Genomic DNA, 6000 nt, shown 5'->3' with positions numbered 1-6000 from the left:
AGGCCATTCGGCCCAGGATAGGGGCGCCATCCCTTTGGTCAGAGATAGGGTTGTCGCTCGGAGACAGGCTGCGCTGGGAGGGCCAGGAGCTATTGCGCATGCGTGCAGCCTCCACTGTGCACGCGCGCAGCTGCTGGCACTCTTTTTGGTGCAGGGCTGTAGCTCTGCCCCCAGCAGCTCCTGCTGCGCCGCGCTGAACTGAAAACGGCTCAATATATATCCGAGAATCGCAAGGTAAGTATTCGGTGCAATTTCTGTTCCACAAACTAGGCGGGCCTCTTCGATATGCGTCGTTCTAGCGGGGGTCCGAAACTTGAGCCCCTAGACTTCATGAATAAAGACAACAATGAATTGTATCATTTGAAATGGTGATTAAAACTGACCACTAAGGTACAATAACTGCACTGAGATATTGGGCCAAAGTTTCAGGCCGCACCTAGAACGGCACAGCTCTGACCTGGACGCCCGTTTTTCGCGCCCGAAAGTGCGCCGAGAAAATACTTAGATTCTCAGGCTCCCTGCAGGTCCTCTGGAGCTTGACGCGGCGCAGCACGAGCTGTGGGGGGCGGAGCCAGGTCCCTGCGCAGAAAACAGTGCCGGGACCTCTGCACAGGCGCTACAGTGGGCGCGCATGTGCAGTAGCTCCAGACGCCCAAAACTGTGTGGGAGGGGCCCAAGCACGCTGCCCCTAGCCCTGGCCGAATGGGCTCACTGGGGCGGCGTGGATCAGGCTGAACCTCCCTCGCCCAGCTCCTGCTTCCTCCCTTCAACTGGCTCTCTCAAACCCCCCCCTCACAGCTCCTGCTCCGACTCCCCCCCCCACCCCGGACCAGACCCGACTCCCGCTCCCCACCACCGGACCGACTCAACCCCCCCCCCCAGCCCCGACCCGACTCGACTCCCCCACCCCCGCACCCGACCCTCTCCCACCACCCCCCCCCGGACCCGACTCGACTCCCGCTCCCTCCCCAGACCCGACCCACCCCCCCCCAGGACCCGACCCCCTACCTTTAACTCCGGTGCTGGGGGCGGGCCCCGCCTGAAGTCTTGGGCCTGACCAGGCCCTCCCCTCCCCTCTCCTCCCCTCCCCTCTCCTCCCCTCTCCTCTATCTCCTCTATCTCCCTCTCTCCCTCTCTCCCTCTCAGAAACACAGACACTGACAGACAGAGAGAGAGACACTGACACTGACAGACAGAGAGTGAGAGAGACACACACAGACAGAGAGAGAGACACACCGACAGACACACATTGGGGAGGGTCCCGTCCCAGCACACTGTTGGAGGGCTCCCGGTGCTGCAGTCGGTAAGTAGAAAATGTTTTATTTATTGATTTTTTAATTTTTCATTAATTTTTTTTGATTGATTTATTGGTTGATTGATGTATTTATCATTTATTATTGATGATGGCTCTTTATTTGTAAAACTGAAGTGTTTAATGTTTGTAAACTTATCTTTCTCTCCCCCTGCCCCCTTTCCCTGCGTCTGATTTGTAACCTACGCCTGATTTTCTAAGTGTAGGCAAGGTTTTTCTGAGTGTACAAAAATCTACACTTACTCCATTCTAAGTTAGTTTGGTGTAAGTTTTCACTGCCTAAACTTTCAAAACGGCGTAAGTGGCCGGACACGCCACCTTTTGAAAAAAAATATCTGTTCCAAACTGAAACTGTTCTAACTGACTAGAACTGGAGCAAACTAAATGCCGAGAATTGCAATTTCTAAGATACTCCATTCTAAACCAGTTGCTCCAAATAAACAGGAGCAACTCAGGCCGAAACTTGGCCCCATTGAGAGGAAGGAATGAAACCAAGCATTTAAAAAAAAATCGCTGGCAAGAGTGGCATTTATTGCCCATTCCCCCAATTGCTGAGAGTTTGATACCGAGTGGATTGCTAGGCCAGAGGACACTTAACAGTCAATCACATTGGTGCGGGACTGGAGTCACATGTAGGCCAGGCTGAGTATGGATGTCAGTTTTGCTTTCATAAAGGAAGCCGTGAACCAGTTGGGATTTTTTTAAATGACAAAAACGATACCTTCATGGTCTCTTTTTAATTAATACAATCTTTTTATTTCCAGATTTTTAAAACTGAATTCACAGACTGCCATAGTGGCAATTTGAAGTCACGTTCTCCAGGTTACTAGTCCAGTAACATAACCACTACACTACTGTATTCATGGAAGGATTAGACGCTGGGTTGGAATTAAGCACCTCTCCACATGGACTAAGGGAAAAAGCAGTGCTACCAAGCACCTCCTAGTGGCAGGTTCTAATGTCCATCAACCATGGCTTTGAATAAGTTTCCTCCCAAGTATCAAACACGGAATGGTCAGTAGTCTGGAGGAACCCAAGAAAGAAAGAAAATTCAAACAAAAAGAAAACATGGATGAATGTTTTAAAATTATACAGCAAACATAGTAAATGTAGCCAAGTTGATTAACCATAGTGAACTTCAGAGCTGAGCCTGAACTTGTGCTCAGCCATGTTGAAATATATACTCTTTTCAGCAAGATTTGCTGCATGGGGAGCAGGAACCTCGGCTGTTTTATCTCATTCTCTACCCCAGAGTTAGCTGTCATTCTCAACCATTGTGGCAGTAAGAGAAGTGAACTCGTCCACAGAACAGGATTAAATGATATTTCTTTCAAAACGTGATACGCTACACTTGTATCTGGCTCCGATTTTGTAAAATATGCTTTGTAACGTGTATCAGGGTTCCAAAACAAAACTGGAAAAAGCAGAGAATACACCAAGAAGTCATAAGATGATACAACCAAATCATTGTGATGCGGCAACTGTGGGAAGAGTGGGAAAGGGAGTATCCAGACAAGTGTGATAAATATAAAATTAGAAATGGACATGAAGGAATAACAAAGCTGGAGGTTATCCATGAACCAGAAGTATAATGCTCAATAGTTCTTGGATGTCCTCTGTTACCCAAGATAAATGGATAGCCTTGTACTCACCCTGTACCATGTATAATTCAAGAGTAATTTTAACCACTCCACAATAGGTGAGAGAGGGTTTTGACAGGGGGACGGGGGGTGGTTAAATTAGTAAAAATGTGAAGTCCAAACCCAACCTACTGCAAACGTGCCTACTTCTGGTTTAACCGGTGTGCTTAGGGTTGGCCGAGTAATCTGCTCTGGAGAAGGATCAGTGATAATATTTAAAGGAGGCTCCATCCCTCAGATTTTGAGAGTCATTTGAACTTAATGTCTGCAGTTCCCAAGGCTCTGAAAACCCAGTAGCTAAATGAAGACGGGAGCAGCCGGATCCAGCAGGTAAGTGCTTATCCAGCTCTGCTTGTGGGTCAGGAGGAGCAAGGCTGCTTCCCCCAGCACCTCAAGCAACTCTTCTTCCACGATCTCTCCCTCCCCACGATCGGCTGACCCTGCGATCTATCCCTCCCTCACTCCTTCCTCGCTGCCGTGCTCAGAGCCTCCTTACCAACCACCAATCTTGCCATTGCTGGAGACCATCCCCAATGATTCCTGGCTGTGGCCTTCTACCGCAGGCTTTCCTGCCCGACAGCTGGCCAGCTTTCATTCTAGCCAATTGTTGGGTGGGAAAGGGAGTAAACAAAATTCTAATAGGGACTTGCCGTTAAATTTGGCAGGACCTCCTCATTCCTGGCTTTTTGGGGTTTCCTGGCTGCAGACAAGTGCCTCCGCTCCCTCCCTGTAACTATTGGGGCCATAGTGTCAGCAAGAATAAAAGAGCGCCAAACGAAAGTTCAACAAACTAATCTTGAAAATATATTAAGGACTACGATGGGCTATTGTGATGTCACTGCTATGGAATACATAAGATATACAGCACAGAAACAGGTCATTCGGCCCAAACAGCACATGTCGGCGTTTATACTCCACTCGAGCTACCTCTCATTTTTCTTCATCTCAATCTATCAGTGTAACACTCTCGTCCCGCCTCCCTCATATGCTTATCTAGCCTCCCATTAAATTCACTTCAACCACTCCCTGTGGTAGTGAGTTCCACATTCTCACCATTCTCTGGGTAAAGAAGTTTCTTCTGAATTCCCTATTTGATTTCTTGGTGACTATCTTATATTGATGGCTTCTAGTTTTGCTAATCACATTAAATTATCATGTTCCTAATTCAACTGATTAAAGGGATGGAATTTTTTGAATGCTTTATGTTCGAGAACATTCTGTTTTATGGCACTTGCAAACATTACTTTCTGTAAATTTACTGTCACTTGATTCACAAGAGAGTATAAAACATTATTTATTTTACAGTTATACAGTAGAATTCTATGGGAATTAACAGATTGTTCCACTGATGTTGTGTACTGAATCTTATTTTTCAAAGATAAAAAGAAAACTGCTCAAGCTGAAAATCCTGATTAAAAGCAGGAAATGCTGGAAATATACCAGAAGAGAAAAGCTTTTTCAGTTTCTTGTTTTGCCAGTCATTTTTTTTTTAAACTTCCAGATGCTAATGGGCTGGATGTATATTGTTAGCATTTTTTCTTATTATCCCATCTTTCAAGGAGAACAGCAGGAATAAAAAACCAGGACATGAGCATCATGCAAATTTGGTCAGGCTTGGTTGTTTAAGAGCATTAGTCATATCCAGATTAGAAATTCACATTTTTTAATATGTTCCACATTGTAAGTTTTATAATGCTGCATTGCTTTTAGGAACAGAGTGAGCTTTACCTCTTTGACCTTTTGTTGAATGGGTGTGCTGTTTTTGGAATTCAACAGCATATTGTTGAAAAGAAATCACTCGCAATTCTTTACAAATTCATTGGCCGGGCACATTCTACAATCAAGTTATTTGTACCCAATTACATTTCTTTCCCTATTTCTATGTAAAATGAAATAATTAAGACATTAATGTTCTCCAGACCTTACTTAAACGCCAATCACATTACATGATCATGTTCCTAATTCTACTGATTTAATAGATGGAATTTTTTGAATGCTTTATGTTCGAGAACATTGTGTTTAATGGCATTTGCAAACATTACTTTCTATAAATTTCTATAATAGTTAAGTGTTTGAAAAGGAACGATAGAAAAGGATATGGAGAAAGGTTAGGGAGGAAAATAGACAGATCCAGTTGAACTATTATCAACACAGGTGTACGAGGCTGATTAGCCCTCATCTGCGCTGTCATATCTATGGTTTTATGAAATGCTGTAGAAACATGGGGCCCAAGTTTCGGGCCGCGCCGGATGCCCATTTTTCGCGCCAGAAAGTACGCCTAAAAAAAAAAATGACTTATTCTCCGCTCCCTGGAGGTCCTCTGAAAACAGTGCCGGGACCTCTGCACATGCGCGCTACAGTGGGTGCACATGTGCAGTAGCTCCAGGCGCCCAAAACTGTGTGGGAGGGGCCCAAAGCACGCAGCCCCTAGCCCTGGCCGAATGGCCTCACTGGGGCTGCGTGCATAAGGCTCCTCCCACCGGACCCGACCCGACCCCCGCTCTCCCCCCCCCCCCCCCCCCCCGGCGACCCGACCTCTGTTCCCCCCCGGACCTCCGCGACTCTCCCCCCGCCCCCCCGGACCTCAGCGACACCCTCCCCCCCCCCCCAAAGCCCGACGCCACCTACCTGTAAATCAAGCTCGAGGTCTTGGGCCCGGCTGTTCAGCCTCCTTCTCTCCTTTCCCCCCCTCCTCTCTCCTTCCCTCCCTCCTCTCTCCTTCCCTCCCTCCTTCCCTCCCCTCCCCTCCCTCCTCTCTCCTTCCCTCCCTCCCCCCTCTCTCATTCCCTTCCTCCCTCCTCTCTTTCTCTCTCTCTCTCTCCCTCCCTCCCTCCTCTCTCCCTCCCTCCCTCCCTCCTCTTTCCTTCCCTCCCTCCCTCCCTCCTCTTTCCTTCCCTCCCTCCCTCTCTCCTCTCTCCTTCCCTCCCTCTCTCCTCTCTCCTTCCCCTCTCTCCTTCCCTCCCTCCCTCTCTCCTCTCCTCCCTCCCTCCTCTTTCCTTCCCTCCCTCCCCTTCCCTCCCTCCTCTCTCCCCTTCCCTCCCTCCTCCC

Source organism: Pristiophorus japonicus, chromosome 4, assembly GCF_044704955.1.
Source record: "Pristiophorus japonicus isolate sPriJap1 chromosome 4, sPriJap1.hap1, whole genome shotgun sequence".
NCBI classification, from domain to species: domain Eukaryota; kingdom Metazoa; phylum Chordata; class Chondrichthyes; family Pristiophoridae; genus Pristiophorus; species Pristiophorus japonicus.
This window is presented reverse-complemented; position numbering follows the sequence as displayed.